This window comes from Plecotus auritus (genome assembly GCF_963455305.1).
Source record: "Plecotus auritus genome assembly, chromosome: 11".
Taxonomy (NCBI): Eukaryota; Metazoa; Chordata; class Mammalia; order Chiroptera; family Vespertilionidae; genus Plecotus; species Plecotus auritus.
Genome location: NC_137777.1, coordinates 22,059,598 through 22,072,974, shown reverse-complemented (window position 1 = coordinate 22,072,974; position 13,377 = coordinate 22,059,598). Strand labels below are relative to the sequence as shown.

General features: G+C 35.7%; 1 protein-coding gene across 2 annotated transcripts in view; it reads left to right on the top strand.

The window, feature by feature from the left end:
* The window catches only part of CSMD3 (CUB and Sushi multiple domains 3), a 931,825-nt gene that overhangs the window by 314,168 nt on the left and 604,280 nt on the right, over positions 1-13,377 (top strand). The window lies entirely within an intron of this gene.

The following is a 13,377-nucleotide window of genomic DNA, read 5'->3' as shown; positions in this document are numbered from 1 at the left end:
GTAAATAGTCTTCATAAATTGAAACTCCTTTTCATATACAGTGTGTCTGCTATTGATAGTTCAATTAACCTTTTTTTTGGGTTTATTACCTAACATTTATATAAAGAGGCATACTTTTGAATAAGTAGGATATAATATTTGATGCATTCACTTGAAAACATGCTGTTTAGGACAAGATTGTTATGAAGATGGAGTACTAATGAAACTGTAGCTTCTACAGTGTTTAATAATATTATGGGCTTAGTGTCCTTTATCCTCAGACTATTATGTAAATAATTCATTTCATTCTCAGTAGTGTATCAGCTACTGTTCAGGGAATGGTGAGCATTGCCACAGTTACATTTTTCCATTTATGTGTTTGTTTTATTTAATGATTTCCGTTGTAGTAGTCTTCAGACTTAAGTGCTTTGAAAACTTAATATGGTGACTTTAGCCAGCTTATAATTAATATCTAAAATAGTATGAGACCACATATTGTTTTCTAGAATACAAATTTCAGCAACCAATTTATATTTTGAGGACCAGCATCCTCTCTTTAGAGTCCTATCAATGAGATTTTTCACAATAATAGCAACACATTAATGTGATGGTATTTTGACCCTTATAATAGTGTATTTGCTATCACTGTCATAAAATTCACTGAGAAAGTAACTTGAAAGTAAAGGTTTTACATAAAATTCACTATAAAAATCTGTGATTTCTATTTCTAATGTAGTTAATTCAAATAGAAGTATGAATGCAAATGTGCTCTTAATGCTATACATTTTATTAACATTTCTCAGAATATATTCCTCACCTTAGAACACTATTTTAAAATTAAAAATTAAATATTCATAGAAATGTTTATTTTTATATCTTATTAAAAATAACCATTAAAATCATAGTAACTTGAATCTTATCCTTTTAACCTAATGTTGCTTTTAAATTTGAACAAGATTTTGAGTTTCCTATTTTAGTTTAAAAAGTGCTTGTGCACTTCAGAACTCAGAGGGCCTTTTTTACTGAAAGGAAGTAATTGTTGTGGAGTCCCTTTTTCTCTAGGTTGACCCCTTCTCTTGAGTTTTCCAACCACATAATTTTATGGCTCTGATCCCCACTGCCCTGAGTTAAGGCAGATGGCATTGCAGAAATGCAAGACTCGTCATCTTTGACTCTTGTAGTCATTGAACCTTTAAATAAGATGGCTTCTCTTCTTTATTCTAATATAAATAAAATAACACTTATTTTGTATTTAAATATAAATTTAATTTTTTGCTGGAAGAAAACTAGATCTCTCTCAAAAATAAAATGGTACTTAATTTGCTTTATGCTGTATAGTTTCATGAAACTAGTATTTGTAGATGGGTTTATTTTGCATTAAAAGACAGCAGTACAAAGCTGTGAGTAGATTTGTGTATTTAATTATTATTTTTAATAATCTACTTGCTGATCTTAAATTGAGTTTTATAGTAGTTTCAGGATTCAGTTTTATTTTCTGGCATTGCCTCGCTTGTTTCATCATTGAAAAATAGCACATCAGTAAATTGACTGTAGTAAAATAGTAAAGAAGTGTTTTATGGGGTATGAATTCTTTCTATTTTCAGCAGGGAAAGGAGCTTAAAATATGGTAATTTTGGATATAATCTATATCTACCCAATAGAGAGGAAATAAAGTGGCCTAATAGAAAAGAAGCAATGATTTTATAATAAGATCAAAAAAGTTTCATTACGTAAAAATACATCTTTGTATTGTATTCTTTTAAGCCTTTCCTGATTCAGACTTGACTTTCTAATTGCATTATCTCCAAATAATTTTTTACCTACACAACATAAATTCAGTTGGTTAAGTCATTTTTAAAACTACAATAAAATAAATTTGGATTGAAAAACAAACTATCTTAAATAGCTATGAAAATCATAATTCTGACATGTTGAAATGCATGCCCCAGCATGAAGTGGTGTCCATGCTTTTTAGATCCTCCCATGCTACCATTTAATTTCAGTGGTATCTAAATTAAAATTGAATTAAAACCAATTCAAGGTAGAAAATTTGTGGAACATACTATACAATAGTCAAAAACAAGTCTCCATGTAACAGTTTCTTAATAAATCAAATTTGTAATCAGTGATTATTATTGATTTATCAATTATTTTCAATATTTACTATTTTACTGGAGCTTAGGTTTCCTCATAGCATTTCTGCTTAACCTGTGGTCCTATATAAAATACCAAGAAAATTAACTCAGTTTCTAAATGTTACTAGATTTTCTTTTGTTTAATTGATTTCAAGTGTCTAAATATATTACTATTTCTATATTATAGATTAAGTCTTCTAAATCATTTTATAGTTGATCTCATTTTGATTTTTAAAGTTTTCCCCCATAATATTGTTCATGTGAGTCTTGAGGTTAATATTTTGTAGACAGTTATTTTCAATGTAACAAAGATACGTTAATAATTATATGGACTATTTTAAATTTATGAATAAAATATTTTATATAGGTTCTCAAGTTATAGTAATTTTGGTATCACCTGTGTATTTTTTGGTAAGAAAACATATTTAATGGACCAAACTTTCAAATTGTATTGAAAATGCACTCCTATTACCCTCAGTTAAACAGAGGCCCTTGGCATTTTAGATGTACATAATTTACGTGAAAATAATTTGGGGGTTTTTACTCCATATTTTACACTTGAAAATGTTTTGACAAATTTACGTACACAGTTACTGAACAAAGGTAAATAAGATTATTGGGGAGTCAGCATAGTGTAATAAGAAAGAGTAGGATTTGGAGTCAGAAAATGAGGGTGAAGTTACTAATTGCTGCTTGAGTTGTCTGAGCTTTAGTTTTCCCATCAATTAAAATATTCACAATAGCTAGATACTATTGTTGTGTAAAGCAAAAGGTATTAAGATTTCTAATAGTAAAAGTTGGGCATGCAGTGAATAAATACATTTCAATGGAAAGAGGCAATCAGCTATTTGGAATGATGAGAATCACTTTTCAACCATGAGGTATAAAATATTTAAAATTATGATCAAACATAAAATTTATTTTCAGTAAACAATTAAGAAGGGAAAACACTGGGTTTTATATTTCTCACTATCACAAATGAGGAAGCCCATATTCTCTAGGGAAAAAGCACTTTTCAACTTAGAACTCATTTAAAATAGGATTTATTTTCTTAAGTAAACATGAATTTTTAAAATCATATGTATAGCCCAGAGCACAGCATCAAGAAACCTCTTCAGTTATATATATTTTTCTAATTTTGTTTAGACATCAGTTTTTTGTTGTTGTTGTACCTTTATGTATCCATTGTTAATAAAAGACTGTGAGTCATATCCCACCATTCTAATTATAAAATCCCTCCTCTAATTTGATAATTGTCAGTGTGTCATGTTCATGATTTCAAGGTTGGTGGTGAAAGAGTAAATAAGTGAAGTTCAAAACTTTGGGTTCAGACAGTGTAGGTGTAGTTCACTGTCATAGGAATGTTGGACATAGGCAAATAGACTGCATTTCTGGTAAAGACAGTGGACAGGGCTTTGCCAGCACAATTCAAGAAGTCTGTATGAATATGTATTTTTTCATATTATAGTAGGTATTATTTAATTTTTAGTGAGTACATGCTGTGGGAAAATTCATAAACTCTATTGAATCCTTATCTCAAAAAATCTCCTTTTCATACATAGACAAACTGCATTTTAAGTTTGTGAAGTAAGCTAGTTATTTTTAGTTACTGTGTTTTGACAGAATAGGAAGGTGAGTTTCATTGGTGTTTAGTTTTTGAGAATGATTTCTGGTCTATATTTTGTTTTATTTTCTTCTGATTTTTATTATTATTTACATAAATTTTCTTTAAATCTCTCTCAATTCAAAATAATTACTTTTACCTGGATTTTCTTTTTTCTTCTACCCTCCCCTCCCCTCCCCTCCCTTCCCCTCCCCTCCCCTCCCCTTTTCTTTTCTTTTCTTTTCTTTTTTCTTTCCTTTTCTTTTCTTTCCTTTTATGGTTAAAAATAAGAAACTTCTTTTTACTTGTTGCTTTATATACCTGTCTAGTCAATGGAATTTATTATCTTAAATAGTATAACCATCAGAGATAATCAAAATAACATTTAGTAGTCAAATTGTCTGTATAACTAAACATTGGTCTAAAATAGCCATTAAAAACTCCTAATAGCATTATTTTCTGGGTGCCAATGTAATTTTATAGTCATGCCAATATAAAATTTAAGGCATTTAACTACATCTATATATATAAAAGCCTAAGCAACTGTTACGACTGGTTGACCGAACAACCGGTAGACTGGTCACTATGACAATTCACTGACCGCCAGGGGACAGATGCTCAAAGCAAGAGCTGCCCCCTGGTGGTCAGTGCACTCCCACAGCCAACCTCCTGCAGCCGGCCAACCTCCAGCAGTCCCTTCCCCGGCCAGCCAGCCCCAATTGGCCCCGATCAGCCCCCATTGCTGTCCAGGTTGAGGGACCCCACCCATGCACGAATTTGTGCACCAGGCTTCTAGTTAGATGATGATAATGATTGCATGAAAATCTTCCATAGCTTAACTAGATTTATTTCTTTATTCCAATCCTTACAATTTATTTGCCAGTTTACATATCTTCCAGCTCACCGTTCTGTTCATAAATTGTGGGTGTGCTTGACAGTAAACTGGCAAATTGTCATTTAATTACAAGTTTTCCTGAAATAGAAATTCCACTGCAACACAACCTGGTAAATCAGAGCTAAGGGTTTTATATCAGAAACACAATGCTGGTGACTTATTTGCTTAACTCTATTCAAACATAATTTCTAGTAAAATACTTTATTTTGTTAGACATTTTAATAGTTATGAATTAAGAATTAAGCCACGAGACTGTATTTAGAGTTGAAATATAGTTTTACAGTTTATAGATATACATATATGTAATATGTGTGTATATATATATATATATATACACATATATATATATAAAATGAGATTTAGAAATAAAGTAGAATATTAGAAATATTGTTATTTCCTTTATGTTGGCTGTTTTATAGTCCTTTTTATTCTGGTTATGAGTTAATGTTATGCATGAATACAGAGACTACCCATGAAGGACATTATTCATTAGAAAAAGTTACACTTGGAGAAATGAAATTCAGATTCTGATAAAGAGGATTGCTTAAAATCAAATGATAATGGATTTCTAAGCAAAGTACTAGTATAGCAGGAAATTGTAAAATAAATTCATGTATATGCTTATGAAATAGTCATGGAAATCAGAATATTAAGGAGTAGATGGAGATCTGTTACAAGATTTTTAGTCTTTTTTAAGGAACTGAATCAATCTTCATTGATAGGAGAGTGACAAGGACTAATAGTCAAAAGAACAAGATATCACAATTGTTATTTTTTTAAAAGGTCTTTAATGCTTACTTTGCTAAGAATTCTTTCGTAAGCCAGTGTTTTGTTTCTTTATAAAATTATTAATGCTTAAAAATTGTTTAATGTTTGAGAAATATTCTTTCTTAAATCAGTGTTCAATCCATATATATGTAAACCTTGTATTGATATACCTTAAAAAGTGAAAGGCAAATTATATTAACCTTATAATCAGATGAAATTCATGAGGTTCCAGAAATAGTTTAGTAAAATTACTGTGATTTAGATTGCTATCTTCAAATAGAGCAACTACTGTGGATGGAAAATAATCTATACAATATCCAGTTGTAATATGGTCAATATTTTCTGAAACATGTAGTAAGTTTAAAATGTAGCATTTAACTGCAAAACTGAAAAAAAAAATCACTATAGAGCAACATTTTAGTTTGGCTCATGTATTTATGCTGATGATAGAATAAACATAAAATTAGCCAATCTCTTTTAGGGCAAAGTCTCTTTTGTGTTAACTCAGCATCCTTGGGGTAAATGTTCAAACTTTTAAGGTTCAGATCACTGCCTTCTTCCTTTTTATATAAAGCTTCTAATACAAGTGATACCTGTTGAGCACTAGTGGTGGTAGGATGAAACTGAATGGTCCTTATATAAACCCTTGTTCTTATTAATATCAGCTGACTTCAGTGGAGAAGTCACTTCTTTGTAACTGAGAATCCTGCGTTTACTGCTGGTGATCTCAAGGCAACGTGTGCTATGTTCTTTTAGCAAGGTCCATTTTCTATCTTTTGATTCTATTCCATGACAATTTTTTGCTGGGTCTTCCATCTCCAGTTTAGCTAAAACTCTATAATCCACATTTTCCTTTTCTGTTATGATGATAGCCCTGTGGCAGGGTTCTAGATTTTTTTCTTATACCTATCTGCCACCCAATACCCATCGTTCAACACAGTGTAAGACTACTAACTTGCTGGTCACATATTATTCTGGTGTTCTGTTGAATGTAGGTGTGTCTTTAAAGGGCGTACATTTTCCCTAAGTCCATATTGTAAGATTTCAGAATTAATTCCATTAGCAAATGGAGTTTAACAAATCCATATAGATATTTGTAGTCTTCCTTACTCCATCCTCCATGAAAATTTTTACACGAAGAGACAGTTTAGGGTTTTTTATTCTGTTAGATTATGGGAGAGCATTTCTTTTGCATGTCCTGAGTTTTCACTAATCGTGGCTTTTTATAAAGTCTTCCAGACTTTTCTCTTGAGCTGAAAAGGAAACTGTTTGAAATTCACGATCTCTCTCATCATATCATGACTCTCAAGACTAATGTCTGGATAGGACTTTAAAAATGTAATTGTCAAAGTTGTATAAGAACGCTCCCAAAACAGAGTAATCCAAGGGACTCAAAGAATGAGGAAAGTCCACAGTGTCAAAATTAATAGGAATGCGAAATACATGTTTAAAAATTTCTAAATAGCTTCCCTATTTATTCAGTGAGAAATTGATCTCCTCAAGGAAACATTTATATTATCGTTCCTAAATGAGCCTAAAATATATTACATACTAGAGGCCCGATGCATGAAATTCGTGCAAGAGTAGGCCTTCCTTCCCCCGGCTGCTGGCACCGGCTTCCCTCTAGCACCCGGGACCGAGGCTTCCCTTGCAGCCCTGGCTTTGTCCTGAGGACGTCCTAATTAGCATATTATGCTTTTATTTATAGATTGATTTAATAACATTCAAGCTGCTTTTATAGCTGCAATTTGCTTTTTCAAAATATAATATTTGCTATCTTTATTATCCCAACTAACTTTGGCTTATCATTTTCCTTTTAATTAATGTGGTTTCTGTCAAGTATTTTAAATTATTATAATGTAATGAATTCATGAATAAAACTTTTTAGTCTGTAATTGTATAAATTTCTTGCATTTAAAGTACATTTGGTAGATTACAGAAATTGCATAGTTTAATGGTAGTACTATTGTTCCAATTAGTATTCATTTGCTTATGATATATCTGATAGTTTTACTCACATAAGCCTCTAGTGAGGGCAGTTTTGTTTTATCACCTAAGGATAAGCACATAACAAATGATAACAGATTAATTTGGTGTACAATAAACAAAGTTCAGTGTTTGTAAATTCTGTTGATGTTACAAATATATTAAACACGTAATTTGTTTTTATAATGATTCAGTAATTGCACAAAATGACCTACAAAAGCATCAATCAAGCACAGCAGGTACAAGCCATCAAACACATTGTAGATGATTGATCCTCCGTGTCGGTGTAAAAAATGGGGTCTGAGGAAACAAGCTCTGGGACCTTACTTTATTTATTTTATAGGCAATTTCATCATGAAATTGAAAATGTCATCATGAAATTTAAATCCCTAGATATTTTCATTCAAATTCAAAGATATCCAGAAATAGCTAAAGGCAATTTAGGAAAGTTTATTCAGATGATAAAGATATTAACTTTGGATTTTCCTTTAGCTTAGAGTTGTAAAGTGATGAATACTTTGTAAACATTGGATTGAAAAAAAATTAAGCTGAAATATTTTCTTTAAGCAAATAACCCCTTTCAGCTTATTTTGGAACTACTTATTTCTCAGGCCACATTTTGGGAAATGATTCTGTAAGGCGTGATAGTAAGGTTTAACTTCATGCGACAATATATTTATCATTAGTTAACTTGACCTTTTCTTTAGTTAATTACCCAAAGTTATATATGAGGCATGCAAACTGCTAATGCTGTTTGCTGAAACTAAAATAATATCTTAAATTAAAACCCCCATTTGAGATCTGCTAAGGCACATTTATTTATTTGTTCATTTGCCCATCTATCCCATTTTGTTCAACAAAAATATTACTGAGCACTTACTTTGTACCAGGTGCTGTTCTAGGCTCTGATATACATAGTCTCAGAATTCAGGGAGTTTCATCTATAGGATTTGAAAAGATGAGTGTATATTATATTAAAAGAAAAATATGAAATATTAAAATTAAGAAATTATGAGTTCCTGTAAGGAGTGAAGGAGAATGCCTATTGTCTAAATCACCCAGAGGTTCAATATGAGCTAACTGTAGACCTTTGAAAAAAAGTATTAAGCCCATAATCATATTAGAAAATGGTTGAGCCAAGTCTAAACCCTTAGAGTTTTGTTTTGTTTTATTTTGTTTGTTTGTTTGTTTCTTCTAAGACCTATGATAATTTTACTATGAACTCCAGCCTTAAATATCTTCAAATTTTCAAATTTACAATGGATTTATTTTATTTTTAGAAAGGGCTAAAATTCATTGATAATGAAATTTGGTGAGTAAAGAAAAAATTGTGTCAGTACACTGTTCTTGATTAAAAGTGACGTTAATAAAGCAATGATATTAGTTATGTAATTAGTTAATATGCATAAAGCCTTGCACAGTGTCTGACAGAGCGTAGGCGTCATATAAAATGTTAGCTGCTATTACTATTATCAGTACAAGCAGCAGGAGAAGCATTGTCACCCTTATAGTTTGACTACAAATGACTTGGAAGGCAATTTCAAGCATATTATTGGTAATAGGAGTATTATCTGAAATAAGAATATCCAACATTTCATAATAATATGTTGCAGACTCATGTTTACTTAATAACATAAGTGCTTGGTTGTTGATTTTTTAAAAGGAATGAATTTAATACAGGTTTCAATACAGTAGATATTATAAAGAAAATTATTTCTAGTAAAACTGTATCAAATGTTTAACAGACATATATCTTAAAAATTAACCATGTGATATGTCAGCCATATTCCTTGTCTATTATATGTGCATAGGATGAAACAACAGTAAAACTATTTTCTCTTACAGACTTATTTATCTTTTTATTATATTAGGAATACTGACTGTTATTGGAAAACCCAAGGAGGAATCTGTAGCTATAAAATAGCTTAAGGTGAAAGAAGTATAATAACCATTATCAGAAAAGGCAATAGTTTCAGAATACCCAAGTGCACTTTTGTTTGAAAAGGTCAAATTTAAACATTTTGTTATTGATCTAACAAGAAAACAACCTTGTTGCTTTGGATTACATTCTTCTTGCCTACAGAAAATGTAACAAGTTCTACGTAGAGTTTCCATAACTAACATGCACCTCCAGATTTTGTGGTCATGCACTTCTGTTGAATTCCCAAGCATATACTAATTTTTCTAGCTTATCAATGTAACAAAAATCCAGTAAACTTTTAAATGGGGCAGCTGTTTAAGTGATAAATGACAATAAAAACTAATATTGGAAAAGTAGAGAGAGGTAAAGATTCCCAGGAATACACTTTACTTCAAAGAGCACTGAACTAGAAGTTGGTAAATTTTGGTACAGACCCCATGCTGTGAACTTGAATGTATTCCTTAACATCTCAGAAGTTTAAGGTCATTAGATAATGGAACAATAGGCTTTTTTCCAGGTCTAAAACCTTTTGGGCTTAATCTGTTCCCAGTACCACTAACTCACAAAAGTTGGCCTAATGATAGCTCAACTTCACAGTGTTATGTATTTATACACACACACTTTTAGCTTTCTTTAAGATCAAACAGAGTGGCCTTGACCGTGTGGTTTAGTGGTTGAGTGTTGACCCACAGTTCGATTCCTGATCAGGACACATGCCCGGGTTGTGGGCTTGATCCCTAGTAGTGGGCATGCAGGAGGAAGCCTATCAATGATTCTCTCATCATTGATGTTTCTCTCCCTTCCCCTTCCTCTCTCTAAAATCAATAAAAACATTTTAAAAAAAGAAAAGATAAAACAGAGTAGAGGAGAAAGGGGGTAAAAAGGCCTGACCTGGAACTAAGTCCCAAGCTAGCTACATGCTCTGTGGTCTAATATTCAGGCCGACTAGGGCCTAGACCAGGGGTGGGCAAACTTTTTGACTCGAGGGCCACAATGGGTTCTTAAACTGGACCGGAGGGCCGGAACAAAAGCATGGATGGAGTGTTTGTGTGAACTAATATAAATTCAAAGTAAAGGAGCGGAGGGGAGAGCAAGAGAACCCTCCGCTCTTTCGGCTCCGCAGGCCGGATAGAACAGCCGAACGGGCCAGATCCGGCCCGCGGGCCGTAGTTTGCCCACGGCTGGCCTAGACCATGATTTCAACTGGTCTCTCTCTCCTGTGATTTCTTATCCTAGGGCAATACATCTGTATCCTAAACAAATACTTGCCCAAATTTGTCCCCAGTCACTAGATATCCCCAACATTCTTCTGTTAAGACATATTTACCTTTCAGGTAGCTTGATTGGACAGGTCCTCAGATGATGCCAATTTTGAATCTCTGTAATGCATGATCCTCCTTGGTGAAACAGGAAGCAAATCCCAGCTCTGAGAAACACAAAAAAATCATGCTTATCTCAACACAGAAGCTCTCCTTTTCCCTCTAGATTTTCTCAACAGATGTCAGTTTTACTTTATTCGTGTGTGAGTTTGACTTCAGCTTGTCAGACAGGAATAGACAGCAATCTTTTTTTTGTGTGCCAAGTGCCTGAAACAAATTTCATATATGAGTGATTCCATTTAAGCCCACCTTACCAGACTAGCACTAGAGGGTATAATTTTCCCACTGCTCCCTATAAATGGTGCTGGGAAGGGTACTGACCCATCTACTGCAGCTCTTTCAAAGGAAATAATTTCACCAAACTACTCTCATTGTTGTCCCCCTACTCCATCTTGTCCTATCTAATAAAAGAGTAATATGCAAATTGACTGCACCTCCACTATACCCACAAGCCATGCCCACCAGCCAATCAGGAATGAGTATGCAAATTAACCCAACCAAGATGACTGCAGCCACAGAGAGAGCAGGAGGCTTGGGTTTTCCCGGCAATGGAGGAAGCCAAGCTTTCTGCCTGCCCTGGCCTGCCTTGGCCTCCGCTTAAGGCTACAAAGTTTCAATTATAAAAGATAAATAAATCTCAGATACCAGGGCCTCGGCTTGGGTCACCAGGGGGCGTGGCTGGCCTGCAAACCACCACAGGCCCCTCACCCAGGCTGCCCCACACCCCAAGGGAACCCCCACCCTGATCCAGGACACCCTTCAGGGCAAACCATCTGGCTTCCACCCGTGCACCAGGCCTCTATCCTATCTAATCCTCCTATCTAATAAAAGAATAATATGCAAATTGACCATCACTCCAACACACAAGATGGCTGCCCCCATGTGGACACAAGACGGCCACCACAAGATGGCCAGCAGGGGAGGGCAGTTGGGAGGGACTAGGTCTGCAAGGGAGGGCAGTTGTGGGCGATCAAGCCAGCAGGGGAGGGCAGTTGGGAGGGACCAGGCCTGCAAGGGAGAGCAGTTGGGGGTGATCAAGCCTGCAGGGGAGAGCACTTAGGGGTGACCAGGACGGCAGAGGAGGGAAGTTGGGGGCAACTGGACCTGCAGGGAAGGGCAGTTGGGGGGGACCCAGGCCTGCAGGGGAGAGCAATTGGGGGCACCAGGCCTGCAGGGGAGGGCATTTGGTGGAGACCAGGCCTGCAGGGGAGGGAGTTAGGAGTGACCAGGCCTGCAGGGTAGGGTAGTTAGAGGCAAACAGGCTGGCAGGGGAGCAGTTGGGCATCAATCTGGCGACTGGGGAGTGGTTAGGGGCTGTTCAGGCTGGCAGGCAGAAGCGGTTAGGGGCAGTCAGGAAGTCAGGCAGGCGAGCAATTGGGAGCCAGCAGTCCTGGATTGTGATAGGAATGTCCGACTGCCCGTTTAGGCCCGATCCTACTGGGATCGGGCCTAAACGGGCAGTCAGACCTCCCTTGAGGGGTCCCAGATTGGAGAGGGTGCAGGTTGGGCTGAGGGACACACAATCCCGTGCACGAATTTCGTGCTCCGGGCCTCTAGTTGTGTCATAAGAGTCCAAGGATCTCAAAATAGAGTAGCCTACATTTCCACTGAAACTGATTCGTATAAGAAGGTGAATGTCATACAGTCACTGAAATATCTTAATATCTACTAAATCAATGCTTCCATTTAAACTGAAGTAGGAAGAGCCCCAATTTTACCTCCTGGTATGCAGTCCTCTCATACACATATACATATATGGAAATGCTTACACAGTTGCAGAAGTCAGTCTTTACATGTTAGAATATTTAATAGCTAATGGAAACTATATTTATCATGTACATTTATCATTTATATTTATCATTGGCATGATATTTGTGCATATGGTGTATATCATTGTCTTCTTTTAGTTGTGAATTTTCTATCCCACTAACCTATCTTTCACATTGTGATTGAACTTTCGTGATATTCTATAGTTCATAAACTAAATATGAAAAACCAGCAAGGTATTGGTAATGCAAAATTAGCCAATAGTAGGGAATTTCTGCAGAGTAAGCTAAATCTGAGGTAAATAGAAAACTAGCAACTTCCAATTTATTTTTTTGGGTTTTTTAATAAGAGAAATTACGAGATACACTCTTATTAAGCCAATAATCTAAAATTATTCTATATAATAAAAGCCTAATATGCTAATTGTCCAGTCAACTGGTGGGTCATTCAGTCAAAGCATAATATGCTAATGATATGCTAAGGCCCTCAACCGCTCGCTATGACATGCACTGACCACCAGGGGTCAGATCATTGACAAATCGCTATGATGTGCACTGACCACCAGGGGGCAGACACTCCAACCAGTAGGTTAGCTTGCTGCTGGGGTCGGGCCAATTGGGACTGAGCGAGACAGGCCGGACACGCCCTGGAGCCCTCCCGCGGTCCCTTCCTGGCTGGCCAACCTCCTGTGTCCCGGAGTCCCTTGGCCTGGCCTGTGCCCTCTCACAATCTGGGAACCCTCAGGGGATGTTGGAGAGCTCTTTTTTTGGCCTGATCCCATAGGGGGAGTGCTGCTCAGCCTGGGGAGCGGGCCTGAGCCGTCAGTCGGACATTCCCTGAGGGCTCCCCTGCGAGAGGACGCAGGCTGGACTGAGGGACCCCCCCAAGTGCACGAATTTCGTGCACCGGGCCTCTATGTGTTAGAATCCCAATTATGTTACTGG